This window comes from Dendrobates tinctorius, unplaced genomic scaffold (genome assembly GCF_039654945.1).
Source record: "Dendrobates tinctorius isolate UK_male_01 unplaced genomic scaffold, ASM3965494v1 ptg000154l, whole genome shotgun sequence".
Classification (NCBI taxonomy): domain Eukaryota; kingdom Metazoa; phylum Chordata; class Amphibia; order Anura; family Dendrobatidae; genus Dendrobates; species Dendrobates tinctorius.
In genome coordinates, this window is record NW_027361821.1 from 3,864,358 (window position 1) to 3,887,948 (window position 23,591).

Consider the following 23,591-nt stretch of genomic DNA (forward strand, 5'->3'; position numbering starts at 1 on the left):
TAATCCCATAGAAAACTTATGGAGGGAGTTGAAGCTCCGAGTTGTCAAGTGACAGCCTCAAAATCTCAATGATTTACAGATGATCTGCAAAGAGGAATGTACCAAAATTCTTCCTGACATGTGCGCAAACCTCATCATCCACTACAAAAAACGTCTGACTGCTGTGCTTGCCAACAAGAGTTTTGCTACCAAGTAACAAGTCTTGGCTCAAATACTTATTTCTCACTGCAAAATGCAAATAAAGTTATATAATTTATACAATGTGATTTTCTGGATTTTATTTTGTATATTCTATCTCAGTGTTAAAATTAACCTACCCTTAAAATTACAGACTGTTCATTGGGCAAACTTACAAAATCAGCAATGGATCAAATGATTATTTCCTTCACTGTACATCACATGCAGTTGCTGCAGTGCTCTCTTCCACCAGATGTATGTGATTTGTCCGTAGGTGACTGGCTGCAGGGGTCACGTGATATAAAAATGTTACCTGAGCCCCTGGAGAATCAATGCTGAGTGGCTGCAGGGATTGCGTGACATATCAATGTTGCATGAGCCCTGAGAGAGCCAGTGCTGATTGGCCTCAGGGATCATGTGACGTAACAGTGTTGAATGAAACAGAGGGGGAGAGCCAGTGCTTACTCCTCTGGAACGGTGACCGCACCGGAGGTGTGTATAGGTGTTATTATTTTACAAGGGAAAAACGTGAGGCTAGAGATGGTGTCCAAATAGGGGACAACCCCTTTAAATGCAGCCTTTGGCTGGGTTCAGTGTGCTGCGTTGGAAATCGAGCCACTCGTGTGCAAATTGCAGACTTGACTGGTTCTGTGTGCAGCTTCGTGTTCTGCTCAGCATTGCAGACTGGTGCTGGAGCTGCTTTTACTTTGCATGCATTATTCCGATCTGTAAAAATTAACCAAAATTGTGCATGCTGTGATTTTTTTTTCCCTTCCATGCAAACCATCAGTCCACATGGAAAAGCGGCCGTGTGCTGCTGTCCATGCACGGTCCATGACACACATGCACAGCATATGGACCGATAATACGAGGGTCTGAATGAACCCTTATGGAATAAGGAGTAATAAACCTGTGAATGTCAGTTGTTGTCGTGATCGATTTCATGGTAGATTACAGGATCGGTTCTAGCAAGGATTGGGCAATTTCATGGGCTGTTGTTTGCTTCATTTGTAGTAAATGAGGCAGAACTCTTTAATGAGAGTGTTGCATGCTCTGAAGTCTCCAGAAACGCTGATCAATAACCCGCTAACTGCAATGTCAATGGAAGCCTACTTTGTGTTAGTAGCAGGTAGAGGCATCGACGCGCCCTTTACACGGGGATGATGTGCTGGACTGTGTCTATAGAAGACTACATGTGCTACTGTGCCTTACGGACACACGATTGTAGATGATGGTGGAATATGCTTTTTTGTTGTTGTTTGGGATATATTGGGTCTGAAAGTAAGTTACTTAAATTAACTTCATAAATCACTATCCCACTTTGTGAACTACACTTAGTCCTTTGTGATCTCAGTCCAATTTTTCAATTGATGTTAACTACGGAATAAAGTCCAATATACTATGGCTCAATAGAGCCACAACAGTTTAAATGTGGGCATTAATAGAAATTAGCACTGTACCATGTAACAACGGCTTCTGTCACCTCTGTGATCCCGCTTTTACAGTGTAGACTCCAAAGAAGCTTCCTCCTTCCTCACCTTCATCCCTGTGACGTTACGGGTGACCGTGCCCTGCATATTATTTTAGAGTCAGGATTATGGTGTAGAGAATCCGCCCCATAAACTATGTAATGTGTGACAGACTCGTAATACTGCTTGTGATTGTGCAACCTAGAGCTTAGTTCCTTATTGCAGTTTGCTCACATGTTCTTTACAGTCTCGAGTTTCCAAAGAACCGATCGAGAGTGATACCATTGACGTAGAACTAGGATAAAAAAAGAAACACAGCAGCAGTTAAAGAGTAACCATCATTTTAATTATCATTCCATAAGTCAATATGAAAATATGCAATTTTGTAGTATAGTGTCTTCTCAGAGAAATCTGCTTTTTCTTTCTGGACTGATCATTCACTCGCAGTTTATGGGTGAAATCCATAAAATCAGTTTTCAGTGAAGACCGTTTTCCCCATAATCACTGAGTTAGGAGATGTCATGTACTCCGCATAAAAGTCTATGGAGGAGGCGCAGGGATGTGGGAGAACAGCTGGAGGCTGCACAGACATTCTTGCTGCAAGTTTACCTGAAAAGACCATTACCATTTTAAGGGAATCTGTCACCCCATTTTATCCCCATCAGCTGCAGCCACCGCCATCAGGGGCTTGTCTACAGCATTCTGTAATGCTGTAGATAAGCCCCAGATGTAACCTGAAAGATGAGAAAAACACAGGTGTTGCGGTCCGCTCTGGCGCCTCCCATCTTCTACCATCCTCATTCTTACTTCTGACCACTTGTTTATTGTGGGATGAGTTGTAATTTTGAATTACCCCATTTCACTGTATAGAGTAAGGGTGCTTTCACATTGCGTTCTTTGTTTCCGTCAGGGCAAACCCCCCACAAGCCTAACTCCCCCTCCCTCCGCAAAACAGGGTCCAGATGCGTTCACTGACTGGGCCATAGATTGTAATGGTGACGGCAGAGCGAACATGTTCTCTGCTGTGCACTTTTTTGGGGAGTGTACGCCTATAGGAGGCTGAAAAAAGTTCACGGTAGAGCTCACGTTGGGTATGCCATCACCACTACAGACTGTCGGGGGTGGGGGTGGAGAGGGTCGGACATGTGCCCTGACGGGGACACCGAATACAGTGTGGAAATACCCAAAGGAAAAATTAAAAAGAAAAAAAAATTCCAAGTGCTGTAGAAAGATAACAAAAAATTGAATTTCCACCATTTGTTTATTTTGGCTTTTATTTTTACGGTTTTAATTGTGCAATGAAAATAACAAAATGATTTGAAGTAGAAATGCAATGATACCAAACATGGCAAGGCTGTTGTTTTTATTTGTGCCATTTCTGTTAAGTTATGACATCTTTAATAGCTTTTTATTGCTTTTTTTGTGTTGTAAAAAATGAAAAACAGCAATTCTGATGAACATATATCCCATATAAACAGGTTTCCATTATATCCCCTGTTTGTTAGGGGGGAGTGAACATGGAATAGTTAAGTCCATTAATATTTGGACAGTAACCGAATCTTCATGATTTTATCTCTGTATGCCTATATTTTTTTGTATAAAATGAAAACTGAGATGCAGTTGAAATGTAGACTTTAAGTTTTAATTAAAGGGGTTGAACAAAAATATCCTGTGAAACGTTTTTTGCCTGCAATGACTGTCTGAAGTCTGGAAGCCATGGTCGTTGCCAAACGCTAGGTTTCCTCCTTTTGTGATGCTTTGCCAGGCCTTACTGCAGCTGATTTCAGTTGTTGCTTGTTTGTGGGTCTTTCTGCGTTATGTTTTGTCTTAAGCATGTGAAATGCTGCTTGATGGGGTTGAGATCTGGTGACTGACTCGGCCATTGCAGAATATTCCACATTTCACACTATGTTTTGGCCATTGTCCATTTATATTGTAAAGTGCCATCCAATCAACCTTGCTGCATTTGGTTGAATCTGAGCAGAAAGTATTGCCTGCCCTGTACACTTCAGAATTCACCCGGCTAGTGACCAAGTGCCATTATTGGGAGCCATGCATGTCCATGTCATCACTCTGCCTCCACCATGTGTTAGAGGATGTGGTATGCTTTGGATCATGAGCAATTCCAAGCCGTCCTCATTCTTTCTTCTTCCAATCCTTCTGGTACAGGTTAATCTTACTTTGATCTGTCCATGGAATGTGTTTGCAGAACTGGGCGTATTTAGATGTTTTTTTTGGCAAAGAGTCTAATCTCACCTTTCTATTTTTAAGGCTAATTAATGGTTTGCACCTTGTGGTGAACCCTCTGTATTTCCTCTCATGAAGTCTTTGTTTTCTGGTAGACTTGGACACTGAAACGCCTACTTCCTGGAGCGTGTTCCTCACTTGGGTGAATGTGGTGAAAGGGGTTTTCTTCACTATGGAAAGAAGTCTGTGATCATCTACCACTGTTGTCTTCTATGGATGTCCAGGCCTTTTTGAGTTCCCAAGTTCACCAGTGCAATATTTTTTTTGGGGGGAGGAGAAATGTACCAAGCCAATGATTTGATTTACTAGGATTCCCAGAGTCCTGCTGCCAACATAGCTGAAACAGTGCTAGTTCAGGATGTGAGTACATGTTGGGGTTTTTGTTTTTTTCATACAAATGGGACTAATTCATTTAAAAAGAGGTTGTCCAGGTAGTGGCCATCCCCCTATAAACCACATCTTGGGATATGTTCCCATGGTCATTAATCACTGCCGGTTGAACGCTCCGTACCTCTGCAGCGTCAAACCCACAGTGGCCAGATGTTACAGCATAGTAGATGGAATTTCAAGAAATTCCATGCTCACAATGCGTGCATGGACGCCTCCGGCTTCCCTGCGGAGACGGACATGTGGCGCATCTTTCCAGACTGCAGCATGTCTATGCAGCGGAGACGCTCCGTCTCCGCCGAATAAATTACCCATTCACTATCATTAGATGCAGTAAAACCACATGCGTATTAAGTGTGGGAACGCAGCTTACTACGCATGTGTGCTAATTTAAATAAAGGTACCTTGTTTCAGCCGGAAGTTTGCATACACTGCAGTTCTCGCGATGAGCTGAGCTGACCGCGAGAACTGCCGTGCACATGACTGCCAGGGACGGGGTTATCTCCGGTCACTAGCTAAGTTCTCACAATCAGCTAACCGCGAGAACTGCAGTGCACGTGACCGCCGGGGAGTGAGTTATCTCTGGTCATCAGCTTTAGGCTATGTGCACACGCTGCGGTTCCGCTGCGGTTTTGGCCGCAGCAGTTCTGCAGACAGTGTACAGTAGCATGTTATCCTATGGGATTTACTATTTTCTGTGCACATGCTGCAGATTTTTAACTGCGGAAAAGCTGCGGTTTTGAATCCGCAGAAAGAAATGACGTCAATTCTTTTCTGCGGATTCTGCTGCGGTTTACCATCTCCTCCATTGTAGAGGTGATAAACCGCAGGGCAAAACCGCAGGCCAATCCGCAGGTCATTTTACATGCGGTTCCGCAGATAAAAAATCCGCAGACCAATCCGCAGCGTGTGCACATAGCCTAAAGCTCCACTTTGTCTGGATGTCAGGCTGAATTATTTAAATTAGTACACATGTATAGTAATCTGCGTTCCTGCACTTAATGCCCATGTGACTAAGAAGATAATGCGGTTTTACCACATCTAATGGTAGTGAAACGGGTAATTTACGCAGCGGAGACGGGGCATCTCCGCTACATAGACATGCTAAAGTCTGGAAAGACGCGCCACATGTCCGTCTCAGCACGCATAGTGTCCAACCCGCAGCATTTACTGACCGTGGGAACATACCCTTGCTTCATGACAGGAGTATTCCCACTTTAGCCATATCAGCCATAAATGTCTGATAACATGGGGGATTCGCAGTCACCTCTATCACATCACTTATCTGGGAGGATTCTTTCTTGATCATTCCTCTATGGGCTCGCTCACATCTGCATATAAAATCGACGAGTGCACTGTGAGAGAAAATCGCATTGCACTAATCACAATGTTATTCAATTAGGCAGTGTTAATCTTCGAGTTTTTCCTCACCTGGAATTGGGGTGAGGCAAAATTTGCAGTATTCTATAAGTGGCTGCGTATAATGACTGAGACTCACTAATGCTAGTCAATGGGTGCGAGAAAAAAAATCATGCAGCACACAGACCATGCTTGTGCAGTGCGATTTTTACTCACCCATCTCAAAGGAAACCTAACATTTCATCAGCCAAGTACAGTAAATTTATAGCGTGAGCCGTTAGAATAGATACAAAGATGTCATTGAGATATAGAATTAGTTCAGTGTGTGTAGCTTACTGTGCATGTATTTGTCTAATAATAGAAAAAATGTTGTGGGGTCCTCCTTATTTTTATTAACCAGCTGAGGAAAAGCAGACAGGGGTAATAAACATGGAGCTTCCCACGCTATTAATATCAGCTCACAGCTACCTACTTAACTTTTACTGATTATTAACGAGGAGAGAACTCCTATTTTTAATAACCAGCAAAGGTTAAGCAGATAGCCACAGGCTGATATTAATAGCCTAGGAAGGGGCCATGGATATTGGCCCCTTCCCAGACTAATAACACCAGCTCTCAGTCACCCCAGAAATAGCAATTCTTTTAGATGTGCCAGTTCTGGCACTTAGTCTTGACTCTTTCCACTTGCCTTGGTGCGCTGGCAAGTGGGGTATAATGGTTTTGGGGTTAATGTCAGCTTTGTAATGTCAGCTGACATCAAGCACAGGGATTAGTTATTAGGATGCATCCATAAGACACCCCCATTACTAGCCCCGTAAGTTTAAGTAAAAAACCACACAGAGCAAAGTCCTTTATTTGAACAAAACACTCCCTGACCCTCTTTTACCACTTTATTAAGATCAAAAAAAAGATAAAGTACTGTATATACTCGAGGATAAGCCAAGTTTTTCAGCAGTTTTTCAGCAGTTTTTCATAGGGGTGGAGAGAGGTGAATATTTATTCCCTTAATGAACAGGGACACGTGATCGCCCAACCCCAAGAGCTGCTGGCACCAGAAAAGATGCTGTGAGGGTACGCAGGGAAGGTAAGTAGGATGCTTTTTTTTTTTGTTTTTTTTATACTCTTTTTCATGTGGGCCATGCATACAAGGATAGGGATGAGATGGCCATGCATACAAGGATGGGGATGAGGGGACCATGTATACCAAGATAGGGAAGAGGGGCTATGCATACAAGGATAGAAATGAGGAACCATGGATACAGAGATAGGGATGAGGAAGCCATGCATACAAGGATAGGAATGAGATGGCCGTGCAGACTAGGATGGGGATGAGGGGGCCGTGCAGATCAGGATGGGGATGAAGGGGCCGTGCAGACCAGGATGGGGATGAGGGGGCCATGCATACAAGCATAGGGATTAGGGGACAATGTATACCCAGCTTATACTCGAGTCAATACGTTTTCCCATTTTTTCACGGCGCCATCTTGGAGAAGGAATTTTTTTCTTCTCCAGCATGATGGCGCCACCGGTGCCTGTGCAATAGCAGCTATCAGATCTCTATACACACCGATAGCTGCTACTGTGTAGGAGCTGCGGGCGCCATTTTCAATTTTTTTTTGTATTTGCTCAATAACATCAAGAACAGTTATTACTAGGACACTAAACATGAGATTATGCTGCAGCGCAGGAGCCACAGCTGACACCTGCCTGCAAAGGTTTTTTTTTCTTCTTCAGTATGTACAGGTCTTTATTATGCAAACTAGGGGGCAGGTCAGTGAGGGATCAAGTGACCTGTCAGCAGTCTGCGATATGACTATCTAATCAGAGCACCACATAAAAATACCCCCACAGGCTGCCCTGGGGCACAGGCATATCATTAACAAAAAAAAAAATGAAAATAAAGATTAAACAACAACCACAAGACGGATTTCATCAACCAAGCTATCAATTTAATCAGTATAACGGCGCCAACCTTACATTGTGTGTAGGTTACTGTGCACAATCCTGCTGACAGGTTCCCTTTACTTAAACTTACGGTGTTAGTAATGTGGGTGTCTTCTAGACGCCTAGCCATTACTAACCCCTGTGCTTGATGTCAGCTGACATTACAAATCTGACATCAACACTAAAACTATTACCCCACTTATCACCACACCAGGGCAAGTAGGAAGAGGTGAGGCCAAGCTCCAGAATTGATTCATCTAATAGATGCGTCATTTCTGGGGCAGCTGAGAGCTGGTGTTATTAGCCTTGGAGGGGGACAATACCTATTGCCCCTTCTTTTGTCTATTATTAATATCCTCCCGCAGCTGTCCTCTTAGCCTGTACTGGTTATTAAAATTAGGAGGGACCCCACGTCATTTTTTCTTTTATTAGCTAAATACATGTACAGTAAGCTACACATGCACTGCACTGTTTATATATGTCAATGACTTCTATCTATCATCTATCTAGATCTGTATATAAGATTACTGTATGTTAAAGCTGATGTTAAAAACACATTGCATACATGTCATACAGATGCCGGGTGACGGAGAGCGCAGTTTCCCGTGGCATACGGATGCCGGGTGGTGAGGGAGAGCGCTCACTCCTGTGGCATACGGATGCCGGGTGGTGAGGGAGAGCGCACACTCCCGTGGCATACGGATGCTGGGTGAGGGAGAGCACACACACCCGTGGCATATGGATGCCGGGTGAGGGAGTGGGGCACACTCGTGGCATACGGATGCCGGGTGAGGGAGAGCGGCACACTCCCATGGCATACGGATGCCGGGTGAGGGAGAGCGGCACACTCACGTGGCATACGGATGCCGGGTGAGGGAGAGCGGCACACTCCCGTGGCATACGGATGCCGGGTGAGGGAGAGTGGCACACTCCAGTCGTATACGGATGACGGGTGGTGAGGGAAAGCGCACACTCCCATGGCATACGGATGCCGGGTGGTGAGAGAAAGCGCACACTCCCATGGCATACAGATGCCGGGTGGTGAGGGAGAGCGCACACTCCAGTGGCATACGGATGCTGGGTGAGGGAGAGCGCACACTCCCGTGGCATACGGATGCTGGGTGAGGGAGAGCACACACACCCGTGGCATATGGATGCCGGGTGAGGGAGTGGGGCACACTCGTGGCATACGGATGCCGGGTGAGGGAGAGCGGCACACTCCCATGGCATACGGATGCCGGGTGAGGGAGAGCGGCACACTCACGTGGCATACGGATGCCGGGTGAGGGAGAGTGGCACACTCCCGTGGCATACGGATGCCGGGTGAGGGAGAGTGGCACACTCCAGTCGCATACGGATGCCGGGTGAGGGAGAGTGGCACGCTCCAGTCGCATACGGATGCCGGGTGAGGGAGAGTGGCACACTCCAGTCGCATACGGATGACGGGTGGTGAGGGAAAGCGCACACTCCCATGGCATACGGATGCCGGGTGGTGAGGGAAAGCGCACACTCCCATGGCATACAGATGCCGGGTGGTGAGGGAGAGCGCGCACTCCCGTGGCATACGGATGCCGGGTGGTGAGGGAGAGCGCGCACTCCCGTGGCATACGGATGCCGGGTGGTGAGGGAGAGCGCGCACTCCCGTGGCATACGGATGCCGGGTGGTGAGGGAGAGCGCGCACTCCCGTGGCATACGGATGCCGGGTGGTGAGGGAGAGCGCGCACTCCAGTGGCATACGGATGCCGGGTGGTGAGGGAGAGCGCGCACTCCAGTGGCATACGGATGCCGGGTGGTGAGGGAGAGCACACATTCCCGTGGCATACGGATGTCGGATGAGGGAGAGCACACACTCCCGTGGCATACGGATGCCGGATGAGGGAGAGCACACACTCCCGTGGCATATGGATGCCGGGTGATGGAGAGCACACATTCCCGTGGCATACGGATGCCGGTGAGGGAGAGCACACACGCCCGTGGCATATGGATGCCGGGTGAGGGAGTGGGGCACACTCTCGTGGCATACGGATGCCGGGTGAGGGAGAGTGCACACTCCCGTGGCATACGGATGCAGGGTGATGGAGAGCACACATTCCCGTGGCATACGGATGCCGGGTGAGGGAGAGCACACACACCCGTGGCATATGGATGCCGGGTGAGGGAGTGGGGCACACTCGTGGCATACGGATGCCGGGTGAGGGAGAGAGGCACACTCCCATGGCATACGGATGCCGGGTGAGGGAGAGCGGCACACTCACGTGGCATACGGATGCCGGGTGAGGGAGAGCGGCACACTCCCGTGGCATACGGATGCCGGGTGAGGGAGAGTGGCACACTCCAGTCGCATACGGATGCCGGGTGGTGAGGGAAAGCGCACACTCCCATGGCATACAGATGCCGGGTGGTGAGGGAGAGCGCACACTCCCATGGCATACAGATGCCGGGTGGTGAGGGAGAGCGCACACTCCAGTGGCATACGGATGCCGGGTGGTGAGGGAGAGCACACATTCCCGTGGCATACGGATGTCGGATGAGGGAGAGCACACACTCCCGTGGCATACGGATGCCGGATGAGGGAGAGCACACACTCCCGTGGCATATGGATGCCGGGTGATGGAGAGCACACATTCCCGTGGCATACGGATGCCGGTGAGGGAGAGCACACACGCCCGTGGCATATGGATGCCGGGTGAGGGAGTGGGGCACACTCTCGTGGCATACGGATGCCGGGTGAGGGAGAGTGCACACTCCCGTGGCATACGGATGCAGGGTGATGGAGAGCACACATTCCCGTGGCATACGGATGCCGGGTGAGGGAGAGCGGCACACTCACGTGGCATACGGATGCCGGGTGAGGGAGAGCGGCACACTCCCGTGGCATACGGATGCCGGGTGAGGGAGAGTGGCACACTCCAGTCGCATACGGATGCCGGGTGAGGGAGAGTGGCACACTCCAGTCGCATACGGATGACGGGTGGTGAGGGAAAGCGCACACTCCCATGGCATACGGATGCTGGGTGATGGAGAGCGCACACTCCCGTGGCATACAGATGCCGGGTGAGGGAGAGTGCACACTCCAGTGGCATACAGATGCCGGGTGAGGGAGAGTGCACACTCCAGTGGCATACGGATGCCGGGTGAGGGAGAGCGGCACACTCTCGTGGCATACGGATGCCGGGTGAGGGAGAGCGGCACACTCTCGTGGCATACGGATGCCGGGTGGTGAGGGAGAGCGCACACTCTCGTGGCATACGGATGCCGGGTGGTGAGGGAGAGCGCACACTCTCGTGGCATACGGATGCCGGGTGGTGAGGGAGAGCGCACACTCTCGTGGCATACGGATGCCGGGTGGTGAGGGAGAGCGCACACTCTCGTGGCATACGGATGCCGGGTGGTGAGGGAGAGCGCACACTCTCGTGGCATACGGATGCCGGGTGGTGAGGGAGAGCGCACACTCCCGTGGCATACGGATGCCGGGTGGTGAGGGAGAGTGGCACACTCCAGTCGCATACGGATGCCGGGTGAGGGAGAGTGGCACACTCCAGTCGCATACGGATGACGGGTGGTGAGGGAAAGCGCACACTCCCATGGCATACGGATGCCGGGTGGTGAGAGAAAGCGCACACTCCCATGGCATACAGATGCCGGGTGGTGAGGGAGAGCGCACACTCCAGTGGCATACGGATGCTGGGTGAGGGAGAGCGCACACTCCCGTGGCATACGGATGCTGGGTGAGGGAGAGCACACACACCCGTGGCATATGGATGCCGGGTGAGGGAGTGGGGCACACTCGTGGCATACGGATGCCGGGTGAGGGAGAGCGGCACACTCCCATGGCATACGGATGCCGGGTGAGGGAGAGCGGCACACTCACGTGGCATACGGATGCCGGGTGAGGGAGAGCGGCACACTCCCGTGGCATACGGATGCCGGGTGAGGGAGAGTGGCACACTCCAGTCGCATACGGATGCCGGGTGAGGGAGAGTGGCACACTCCAGTCGCATACGGATGACGGGTGGTGAGGGAAAGCGCACACTCCCATGGCATACGGATGCTGGGTGATGGAGAGCGCACACTCCCGTGGCATACAGATGCCGGGTGAGGGAGAGTGCACACTCCAGTGGCATACAGATGCCGGGTGAGGGAGAGTGCACACTCCAGTGGCATACGGATGCCGGGTGAGGGAGAGCGGCACACTCTCGTGGCATACGGATGCCGGGTGAGGGAGAGCGGCACACTCTCGTGGCATACGGATGCCGGGTGGTGAGGGAGAGCGCACACTCGTGGCATACGGATGCCGGGTGGTGAGGGAGAGCGCACACTCTCGTGGCATACGGATGCCGGGTGGTGAGGGAGAGCGCACACTCTCGTGGCATACGGATGCCGGGTGGTGAGGGAGAGCGCAAACTCTCGTGGCATACGGATGCCGGGTGAGGGAGAGCGGCACACTCACGTGGCATACGGATGCCGGGTGAGGGAGAGCGGCACACTCCCGTGGCATACGGATGCCGGGTGAGGGAGAGTGGCACACTCCAGTCGCATACGGATGCCGGGTGAGGGAGAGTGGCACACTCCAGTCGCATACGGATGACGGGTGGTGAGGGAAAGCGCACACTCCCATGGCATACGGATGCCGGGTGATGGAGAGCGCACACTCCCGTGGCATACAGATGCCGGGTGAGGGAGAGTGCACACTCCAGTGGCATACAGATGCCGGGTGAGGGAGAGTGCACACTCCAGTGGCATACGGATGCCGGGTGAGGGAGAGCGGCACACTCTCGTGGCATACGGATGCCGGGTGAGGGAGAGCGGCACACTCTCGTGGCATACGGATGCCGGGTGGTGAGGGAGAGCGCACACTCTCGTGGCATACGGATGCCGGGTGGTGAGGGAGAGCGCACACTCTCGTGGCATACGGATGCCGGGTGGTGAGGGAGAGCGCACACTCTCGTGGCATACGGATGCCGGGTGGTGAGGGAGAGCGCACACTCTCGTGGCATACGGATGCCGGGTGGTGAGGGAGAGCGCACACTCTCGTGGCATACGGATGCCGGGTGGTGAGGGAGAGCGCACACTCCAGTGGCATACGGATGCCGGGTGGTGAGGGAGAGCGCACACTCCAGTGGCATACGGATGCCTGGTGGTGAGGGAGAGCGCACACTCCAGTGGCATACGGATGCCGGGTGGTGAGGGAGAGCGCACACTCCAGTGGCATACGGATGCCGGGTGGTGAGGGAGAGCGCTCACTCCAGTGGCATACGGATGCCGGGTGGTGAGGGAGAGCGCACACTCCAGTGGCATACGGATGCCGGGTGGTGAGGGAGAGCGCACACTCCAGTGGCATACGGATGCCGGGTGGTGAGGGAGAGCGCACACTCCAGTGGCATACGGATGCCGGGTGGTGAGGGAGAGCGCACACTCCAGTGGCATACGGATGCCGGGTGGTGAGGGAGAGCGCACACTCCAGTGGCATACGGATGACGGGTGGTGAGGGAAAGCGCACACTCCCGTGGCATACGGATGCCGGGTGGTGAGGGAGAGCGCACACTCCAGTGGCATACGGATGCCGGGTGGTGAGGGAAAGCGCACACTCCCGTGGCATATGGATGCCGGGTGGTGAGGGAGAGCGCACACTCCAGTGGCATACGGATGCCGGGTGGTGAGGGAGAGCGCACACTCCAGTGGCATACGGATGCCGGGTGGTGAGGGAGAGCGCACACTCCAGTGGCATATGGATGCCGGGTGGTGAGGGTGAGCGCACTCTCTCCTGACACTTTTCTGGCTGAGAGTCTCGGCTCCGGTATATGGCAGATGTGAGCGCACCCTTCCTCCCATGCATATTTTGGGGTGCGTGTCCTTTCTAGTGTGGCTGAGACCTCTGATGGCAGAACAGGGTGGGAGGATACCCGTCTCCTAGCACTGGGGTGTGCTGACAGCTGGGGCGGACCACTGGCTGCCATCCTTTGCTTTGGAATCAGGATTTTCTCAGTGAAAAGCACGGGCCCCATCTTATGTGCGTGTTTTGCACCGATTTCACATTGGCGTGGCTATATCCTCTGGGGGAGATTCACATCAGCGAAAAACAACGATTTCTTCCGGAACATTGGGGCGATTTTCTCCTTACTTGTCATCCGTGTGCAGCCCGGTTTTTTTCCCAGCAGCAGCTATGAATTATGCGGTATGTTGGCAGCAGGGAGCTGTGAGCTCTCCTCCTGATGTGAGAACGTCCCCTCCCCCGCCACTCCACATGATGCTGCCGGTAAGCCCCGGGATCGGCTGCTCCTCTGTGTGCACTTCCCTGCTCAGTCACGTGCGGGTCACATGACGGTGAATTCCCCTGTCCCGGGAGGTGGAGCCGGGCTCCCTACACCGATGTCAGGACGGCAGCCCGGACCGGAGGCGCTCACACACGGCCGGCCACTGTCCGCTGCGGCTCCCGGCATCAGCAGGTAAGGCTGCCCGCCCTGTGCTCGCCGAGGGGACGCTGCTGTGCGGGGCAGGAAGAAAGCCTCTCACTCCTGTGAGTGATGAGTGAGCCCTGACTGATACCGGAGGGCTATACACTGGGGCCTCCTGAGGACCACCACGTGTCTGACAGTCGACTGCAGAACCAGCGCTCAGGGACACTTACATCAGGAGCTGCTGCACACCTCTTGGTACACGGTGGATACATCGGGAGCTGCTGCACACCTCTTGGTACACGGTAGATACATCGGGAGCTGCTGCACACCTCTTGGTACACGGTAGATACATCGGGAGCTGCTGCACACCTCTTGGTACACGGTAGATACATCGGGAGCTGCTGCACACCTCTTGGTACACGGTGGATACATCGGGAGCTGCTGCACACCTCTTGGTACACGGTGGATACATCGGGAGCTGCTGCACACCTCTTGGTACACTGTAGATACATCGGGAGCTGCTGCACACCTCTTGGTACACTGTAGATACATCAGGAGCTGCTGCACACCTCTTGGTACACTGTAGATACATCAGGAGCTGCTGCACACCTCTTGGTACACGGTAGATACATCGGGAGCTGCTGCACACCTCTTGGTACACGGTAGATACATCGGGAGCTGCTGCACACCTCTTGGTACACGGTGGATACATCGGGAGCTGCTGCACACCTCTTGGTACACGGTGGATACATCGGGAGCTGCTGCACACCTCTTGGTACACGGTGGATACATCGGGAGCTGCTGCACACCTCTTGGTACACGGTGGATACATCAGGAGCTGCTGCACACCTCTTGGTACACGGTGGATACATCGGGAGCTGCTGCACACCTCTTGGTACACGGTGGATACATCGGGAGCTGCTGCACACCTCTTGGTACACTGTAGATACATCAGGAGCTGCTGCACACCTCTTGGTACACTGTAGATACATCAGGAGCTGCTGCACACCTCTTGGTACACGGTGGATACATCGGGAGCTGCTGCACACCTCTTGGTACACTGTAGATACATCAGGAGCTGCTGCACACCTCTTGGTACACGGTGGATACATCAGGAGCTGCTGCACACCTCTTGGTACACTGTAGATACATCAGGAGCTGCTGCACACCTCTTGGTATACTGTAGATACATCAGGAGCTGCTGCACACCTCTTGGTACACGGTGGATACATCAGGAGCTGCTGCACACCTCTTGGTACACTGTAGATACATCAGGAGCTGCTGCACACCTCTTGGTACACTGTAGATACATCAGGAGCTGCTGCACACCTCTTGGTACACGGTGGATACATCGGGAGCTGCTGCACACCTCTTGGTACACTGTAGATACATCAGGAGCTGCTGCACACCTCTTGGTACACGGTGGATACATCAGGAGCTGCTGCACACCTCTTGGTACACTGTAGATACATCAGGAGCTGCTGCACACCTCTTGGTACACGGTGGATACATCGGGAGCTGCTGCACACCTCTTGGTACACGGTGGATACATCGGGAGCTGCTGCACACCTCTTGGTACACGGTGGATACATCGGGAGCTGCTGCACACCTCTTGGTACACTGTAGATACTTCGGGAGCTGCTGCACACCTCTTGGTACACTGTAGATACATCGGGAGCTACTGTAGATACATCGGGAGCTGCTGCACACCTCTTGGTACAAGGTGGATACATCGGGAGCTGCTGCACACCTCTTGGTACACGGTGGATACATCAGGAGCTGCTGCACACCTCTTGGTACACGGTAGATACATCGGGAGCTGCTGCACACCTCTTGGTACACGGTAGATACATCGGGAGCTGCTGCACACCTCTTGGTACACTGTAGATACATCGGGAGCTGCTGCACACCTCTTGGTACACTGTAGATACATCAGGAGCTGCTGCACACCTCTTGGTACACGGTGGATACATCGGGAGCTGCTGCACACCTCTTGGTACACGGTAGATACATCGGGAGCTGCTGCACACCTCTTGGTACACGGTAGATACATCGGGAGCTGCTGCACACCTCTTGGTACACGGTGGATACATCGGGAGCTGCTGCACACCTCTTGGTACATGGTGGATACATCGGGAGCTGCTGCACACCTCTTGGTACACGGTGGATACATCGGGAGCTGCTGCACACCTCTTGGTACACTGTAGATACATCAGGAGCTGCTGCACACCTCTTGGTACACTGTAGATACATCAGGAGCTGCTGCACACCTCTTGGTACACTGTAGATACATCAGGAGCTGCTGCACACCTCTTGGTACACGGTGGATACATCGGGAGCTGCTGCACACCTCTTGTTACACGGTGGATACATCGGGAGCTGCTGCAAACCTCTTGGTACACGGTGGATACATCAGGAGCTGCTGCACACCTCTTGGTACACGGTGGATACATCGGGAGCTGCTGCACACATCTTGGTACACGGTGGATACATCAGGAGCTGCTGCACACCTCTTGGTACACGGTAGATACATCGGGAGCTGCTGCACACCTCTTGGTACATGGTGGATACATCAGGAGCTGCTGCACACCTCTTGGTACATGGTGGATACATCGGGAGCTGCTGCACATCTTGGTACACTGTAGATACATCAGAAGCTGCTGCACACCTCTTGGTACACGGTAGATACATCAGGAGCTGCTGCACACCTCTTGGTACACTGTAGATACATCGGGAGCTGCTGCACACCTCTTGGTACACGGTGGATACATCGGGAGCTGCTGCACACCTCTTGGTACACGGTAGATACATCGGGAGCTGCTGCACACCTCTTGGTACACGGTGGATACATCGGGAGCTGCTGCACACCTCTTGGTACACTGTAGATACATCGGGAGCTGCTGCACACCTCTTGGTACACTGTAGATACATCAGGAGCTGCTGCACACCTCTTGGTATACTGTAGATACATCAGGAGCTGCTGCACACCTCTTGGTACACAGTAGATACATCGGGAGCTGCTGCACACCTCTTGGTACACTGTAGATACATCGGGAGCTACTGTAGATACATCGGGAGCTGCTGCACACCTCTTGGTACAAGGTGGATACATCGGGAGCTGCTGCACACCTCTTGGTACACGGTGGATACATCAGGAGCTGCTGCACACCTCTTGGTACACGGTAGATACATCGGGAGCTGCTGCACACCTCTTGGTACACGGTAGATACATCGGGAGCTGCTGCACACCTCTTGGTACACTGTAGATACATCGGGAGCTGCTGCACACCTCTTGGTACACTGTAGATACATCAGGAGCTGCTGCACACCTCTTGGTACACGGTGGATACATCGGGAGCTGCTGCACACCTCTTGGTACACGGTAGATACATCGGGAGCTGCTGCACACCTCTTGGTACACGGTAGATACATCGGGAGCTGCTGCACACCTCTTGGTACACGGTAGATACATCGGGAGCTGCTGCACACCTCTTGGTACACGGTGGATACATCGGGAGCTGCTGCACACCTCTTGGTACACGGTGGATACATCGGGAGCTGCTGCACACCTCTTGGTACACTGTAGATACATCGGGAGCTGCTGCACACCTCTTGGTACACTGTAGATACATCAGGAGCTGCTGCACACCTCTTGGTACACTGTAGATACATCAGGAGCTGCTGCACACCTCTTGGTACACGGTAGATACATCGGGAGCTGCTGCACACCTCTTGGTACACGGTAGATACATCGGGAGCTGCTGCACACCTCTTGGTACACGGTGGATACATCGGGAGCTGCTGCACACCTCTTGGTACACGGTGGATACATCGGGAGCTGCTGCACACCTCTTGGTACACGGTGGATACATCGGGAGCTGCTGCACACCTCTTGGTACACGGTGGATACATCAGGAGCTGCTGCACACCTCTTGGTACACGGTGGATACATCGGGAGCTGCTGCACACCTCTTGGTACACGGTGGATACATCGGGAGCTGCTGCACACCTCTTGGTACACTGTAGATACATCAGGAGCTGCTGCACACCTCTTGGTACACGGTGGATACATCAGGAGCTGCTGCACACCTCTTGGTACACTGTAGATACATCAGGAGCTGCTGCACACCTCTTGGTACACGGTGGATACATCAGGAGCTGCTGCACACCTCTTGGTACACTGTAGATACATCAGGAGCTGCTGCACACCTCTTGGTACACGGTGGATACATCAGGAGCTGCTGCACACCTCTTGGTACACTGTAGATACATCAGGAGCTGCTGCACACCTCTTGGTAAACGGTGGATACATCGGGAGCTGCTGCACACCTCTTGGTACACTGTAGATACATCGGGAGCTGCTGCACACCTCTTGGTACACTGTAGATACATCAGGAGCTGCTGCACACCTCTTGGTACACTGTAGATACATCGGGAGCTGCTGCACACCTCTTGGTACACGGTGGATACATCGGGAGCTGCTGCACACCTCTTGGTACACTGTAGATACATCAGGAGCTGCTGCACACCTCTTGGTACACGGATACATCGGGAGCTGCTGCACACCTCTTGGTACACGGTAGATACATCGGGAGCTGCTGCACACCTCTTGGTACACGGTAGATACATCGGGAGCTGCTGCACACCTCTTGGTACACTGTAGATACATCAGGAGCTGCTGCACACCTCTTGGTACACTGTAGATACATCAGGAGCTGCTGCACACCTCTTGGTACACGGTGGATACATCGGGAGCTGCTGCACACCTCTTGGTACACGGTAGATACATCGGGAGCTGCTGCACACCTCTTGGTACACGGTAGATACATCAGGAGCTGCTGCACACCTCTTGGTACACTGTAGATACATCAGGAGCTGCTGCACACCTCTTGGTACACGGTGGATACATCAGGAGCTGCTGCACACCTCTTGGTACACTGTAGATACATCAGGAGCTGCTGCACACCTCTTGGTACACTGTAGATACATCAGGAGCTGCTGCACACCTCTTGGTACACAGTGGATACATCAGGAGCTGCTGCACACCTCTTGGTACACTGTAGATACATCAGGAGCTGCTGCACACCTCTTGGTACACGGTAGATACATCGGGAGCTGCTGCACACCTCTTGGTACACGGTGGATACATCGGGAGCTGCTGCACACCTCTTGGTACACGGTAGATACATCGGGAGCTGCTGCACACCTCTTGGTACACGGTAGATACATCGGGAGCTGCTGCACACCTCTTGGTACACGGTAGATACATCGGGAGCTGCTGCACACCTCTTGGTACACTGTAGATACATCAGGAGCTGCTGCACACCTTTTGGTACACGGTGGATACATCGGGAGCTGCTGCACACCTCTTGGTACACGGTAGATACATCGGGAGCTGCTGCACACCTCTTGGTACACGGTAGATACATCGGGAGCTGCTGCACACCTCTTGGTACACGGTAGATACATCGGGAGCTGCTGCACACCTCTTGGTACACGGTAGATACATCGGGAGCTGCTGCACACCTCTTGGTACACGGTAGATACATCGGGAGCTGCTGCACACCTCTTGGTACACGGTAGATACATCGGGAGCTGCTGCACACCTCTTGGTACACGGGGGATACATCAGGAGCTGCTACACACCTCTTGGTACACGGTGGATACATCAGGAGCTGCTGCACACCTCTTGGTACACGGTAGAAACTTTTCATAATGGTAGAAGAGCAGCCAAAAAAAATGCCCTGTTCACACAGTGTAAAGGCCCCTTTACATTTAGCGATGCACCAGTGATCCCGACCACGATATGACCCGGTCAGGATCGCTGGTGCATCGCTAAATGGTCGCTAGTGAGCTGCCAAACAGGCAGATCTCACAGTGATGTAGCGACGCAGCAGCAATCTAGCGGTCGTTACTTACCTTTCAGACATGGCGATGCTGACGTCCTCCTGCCCGCGTCCAAGCGTTGCTCGTCGGCGCCAGCAGGAAGCGCCCGACGAGAAATGGACCCGGCCAATCTCGCGCGATCAGCGATGGACAGTGGGGGAACCGGTCGGAGGTAAGTATCACACATAGCGATATCGCTAGCAATATCGCTGCTGCGTCACAAAATCAGTGATGCTTTAGCGATATTGGTAGCGATATCGCTATGTGTAAAACCGCCTATGTATCCGACCGAGAGGAAAAGCTATAAAACTGGTTCAGTTGTACCAGTGCACTTTTTTTTTTTTTTTTTTTACTGAGTATTGCTATTGTGCTGCGCCCGCCATCCTCATACAGTCACAGGAGAAGCATCTTAATGTGTTTGTGGGATTGTTATAAGTTCCCATTGATTTCTCCTAGTGCCTCATTATTTCATGGTGAGCTGTGCCGCAGGGTAAATCATGGGTGTCATCTCGGATTTGTGCCACCTTTTTATATGGTGATTTCCAGCGTGCCCTTAGTTATGAGCGCTGCACTTTGTATTCTGTTTGTTCATATATAATTGATATTAAGTTTAATGGTGTCATGGTTCGCTTTTCAGAGGGGATTTCCGACTCGTAAAGTTATATGTCAAGAAGTGGCACTGTTTTTTTCTGCTCAGCAATCCAGTGGGCAGAGGGACTCCGTCCAGGTGAACGAGCCGAGATCAGCCCCCCACTGATCACGGAGTGGGCATATTCTACTGGCTAATGTTCCATTACTATGCTTCTGTCGCACCTTTCTGCATGATGTAATGTTTTGTAGTGAAGCCTGCTGATCACATCTTATTGCATGATATGAGACTACACACCGTGTGACCCCCCCATACCTGTCAGATGAAGCCCGATGTGACAGTAATGAGGGCAGGATTCGGGATGTCACAAGGAGCCTTATTGCTGACATCTCCCAGTGTTTGCATGAGGAGGAACGAGGAATTCTTACAGCTAATGGCCCAATGATGGCGCCGTTCTCATGGTCCCCTGCTCCCACCGAGCCTCTGCCTGGTGCCTACCGATGCTTTCCATATTAACCCATTGTGCCCCAGGCTATTGTCTTATTGGCGGTTATATATTGTCCCCTAACATGTCAGCGTTCACCTATCTTTGATGCAGTCGCCATGACCTCACCGTTTTGTGTTTGGGGAAGGATCCCCTATAACTGGTGAACTTATCGCAGGAAAGCTGATGGAATGGTGGGAGCTGCTTTGATGTAATAATGAATGTTTTGCTGCTGCTTTTTGAAGGGATGGAACAAGTTATAATCAACATATAATGTTAAAGTGCAGTCAGATATGATGTATAAGTCTGATGTATAGGGATCAGGAACCAGTGAGAGCCATTCTCCGTTCTCTATACTAAATCCACAGTCCTGTAAAAAAATGAATTGATGAGGGACTTTTCCAGTTTTGCTTTCAAGCATATCCTGCGAATTACACTTGCATTCACTGCTATGTGACCTATATGGTAGATTCTGCAATGACCTCACAGAGAAAGTCAGGGGACCCGATTTCCCAAGGCTCGCTGAGCTAGGTGATGTCAGCATTCACCTGTGATGCTGGAAGGTCTGATGCAATCAGGTCTAAGGAAAGCTCCTGAGCCAACGCTTGCTGACACTAGTGAGGGTCACTAAGGCCAAGTTCACACACCAACACTCAGCAGGAAACGCTATACAATGAGTGCATTGTGGATGTTATTATCCACACCATGTGATTCTGTGGAGTCCTCACACCACTCAGTTCTGGATATTTTTTTTTTTAATTTAGATTTTTTTTTTTTCTTTAAATACCCACAGAGACCATATCCTGGTTGTGCAGAAAACCCGATTATGTGGATTATATTTATATTTTTACCATTAAATACTAAATCATCAATCCCCAGGTTAGGGAATGAATTTATGGTATATCTCCAGTTAATTTGTTATTACTACCTAATATATATATAAATATATGAATGAGCCATTTACAAGATATTTTAAATTTAAGATATTTACTACTAAATATTTATTTTTAGGGCCACAAAAACACCTGCTACACTGCAAACCATTATAACCTACACTACAGCAAATATCCTGTACACTATCCGCATCCTTTCTTTAGTTTTCACATATGATGTGATCTTATGATGTGTTTTTTTATTATTTTCTTTTTTACTATCTTTCATTATGGAGATATTTGTGCTGACTTTTATCTTTATTGTTCCTCCATTGTTTAGTCTCCCTAGAGTGCGCTGTTTCTCTGATTAATTGCCCGTTCACGTCTTGATAAACCATAAATATGACATGACTATGTATGTAAACCGGACCTGGAGGCAAAAAAAAAATCTACCGTAAGTTAATTTCCTCCTGGGAACTTAATCGCTCTGTGACCTGACTTTATGACTCGCATTGGAAAGGCAATGTGAATCTGGGCATATACTCACGTGCTTTGTCAGTGTCTCCATAGCTGGTGCTAGATATCCACTTATGTATTCAGGATTGTGTTAGAGAGAATTCGTTAAGTTATTGGGGGATAGTGACTTTTGTCACAGGATTGTCTGCTGTATACGAGGAATGATTCCTGATGTATAATCGTGCCCATTGTACTGACCCACTGTATAGAAAAGCTCATTCTGCTCTTCTTCCCTATGTTTGATAAAAAGTTACACCAACATATATCAGGCCACGTTTTGTACCTATAGATACTTTTCATGCATACGCTGGAAGTTGTTCCTGCCGTATACACGAGATCTAGCTCTCTAATGCTCTGAGCTTCTGGAAATCGGAATAAAAGGAAAAATCGCCTGCAGGAGACCGGCTTTGTTGGAGTAATTGCATGATCCCGCTACTTATAACATGTACTTATTTTCCTGTTTATCAAAGATGTAGCATATACTCAGACGTATAATATGACTTCCATGTATAAACATGCAAATGTGACACTTTGTCGCTCCCCTATCTGATGTCTGCTGCGCCTTAGTGCATCATTGTCAAACCTTGTCGAGATGGCTAGAAGTGCGCCATCATAGAGTAAGTAGACGTAGGCTGGTTCTGATGTCAACATGCCTCTAGAAGGTGAGGTGACCTGGCTTTCCATCTTCTGCCTTGTTTCTCAGACACTTGACCCTGCTTTATTATTGTAATTGAAGTTTTGAAGAGTCCTTTTGAGCAAGTAGAGGGGCGTTCTTGGGTAAGCGATAATGGATTGCAGGATGTTATTGCCAAGTGGTTAATGGCCAAATGAGAGAGCCCAAGCTTTGGTTCAATAATATCTCTTGTGGTAGATGATGATAAAATGTCAAGGGTTTTCATATCCAATTGATGCTAGAAAGCTTTGTTCAACAAAACAATGACACACAATGTTTGAAGAGGGAAGAACTCATCCGTGGGTTTATCTGGTATCTTGTATTTTTACAATTAGTAAATTTAAAGTCTAAGGCTCGGTACATGAGAAGAAGGCTTACATACATGTAATCCATATATAGTATACTAGTATATAGAGGGAGGGGACTCTGCCCTCTCGGCTTACCATCTACATCAGGGGTGGGGAATCTTTTTTCTGCCAAGGGCCATTTGGATATTTATACCATCCTTCGGGGGCTGTACAAACTCCGCCCACAAAGTACATCCTGACTCTAGCACTGGTTTCATGACTTAATCTCTCATTGCATGCCC

The 23,591-nt window shown here is 50.7% G+C and overlaps 1 protein-coding gene and 1 long non-coding RNA gene across 3 annotated transcripts in view; one reads left to right on the forward strand and one right to left on the reverse strand.

Moving 5' to 3' along the window:
- Positions 1-1,765, reverse strand: part of LOC141050902 (uncharacterized) — a 37,245-nt gene extending 35,480 nt beyond the window's left edge. Inside the window, exon 1 of the long non-coding RNA XR_012220556.1 lies at positions 1,638-1,765. This is a non-coding gene — a long non-coding RNA (uncharacterized lncRNA). The remainder of the gene's footprint in view (positions 1-1,637) is intronic.
- The window catches only part of ZC3H12B (zinc finger CCCH-type containing 12B), an 82,118-nt gene that overhangs the window by 37,887 nt on the left and 20,640 nt on the right, over positions 1-23,591 (forward strand). The window contains exon 1 of one of the 2 annotated variants that reach the window (XM_073547578.1): positions 13,254-14,030. The exons of the other annotated variant lie outside the window; for it this stretch is intronic. The gene's annotated coding sequence lies outside the window, so the exon portion shown is untranslated. Of the gene's footprint in view, positions 1-13,253; positions 14,031-23,591 lie in introns of those variants that run through there. 2 annotated transcript variants of the gene reach the window in all.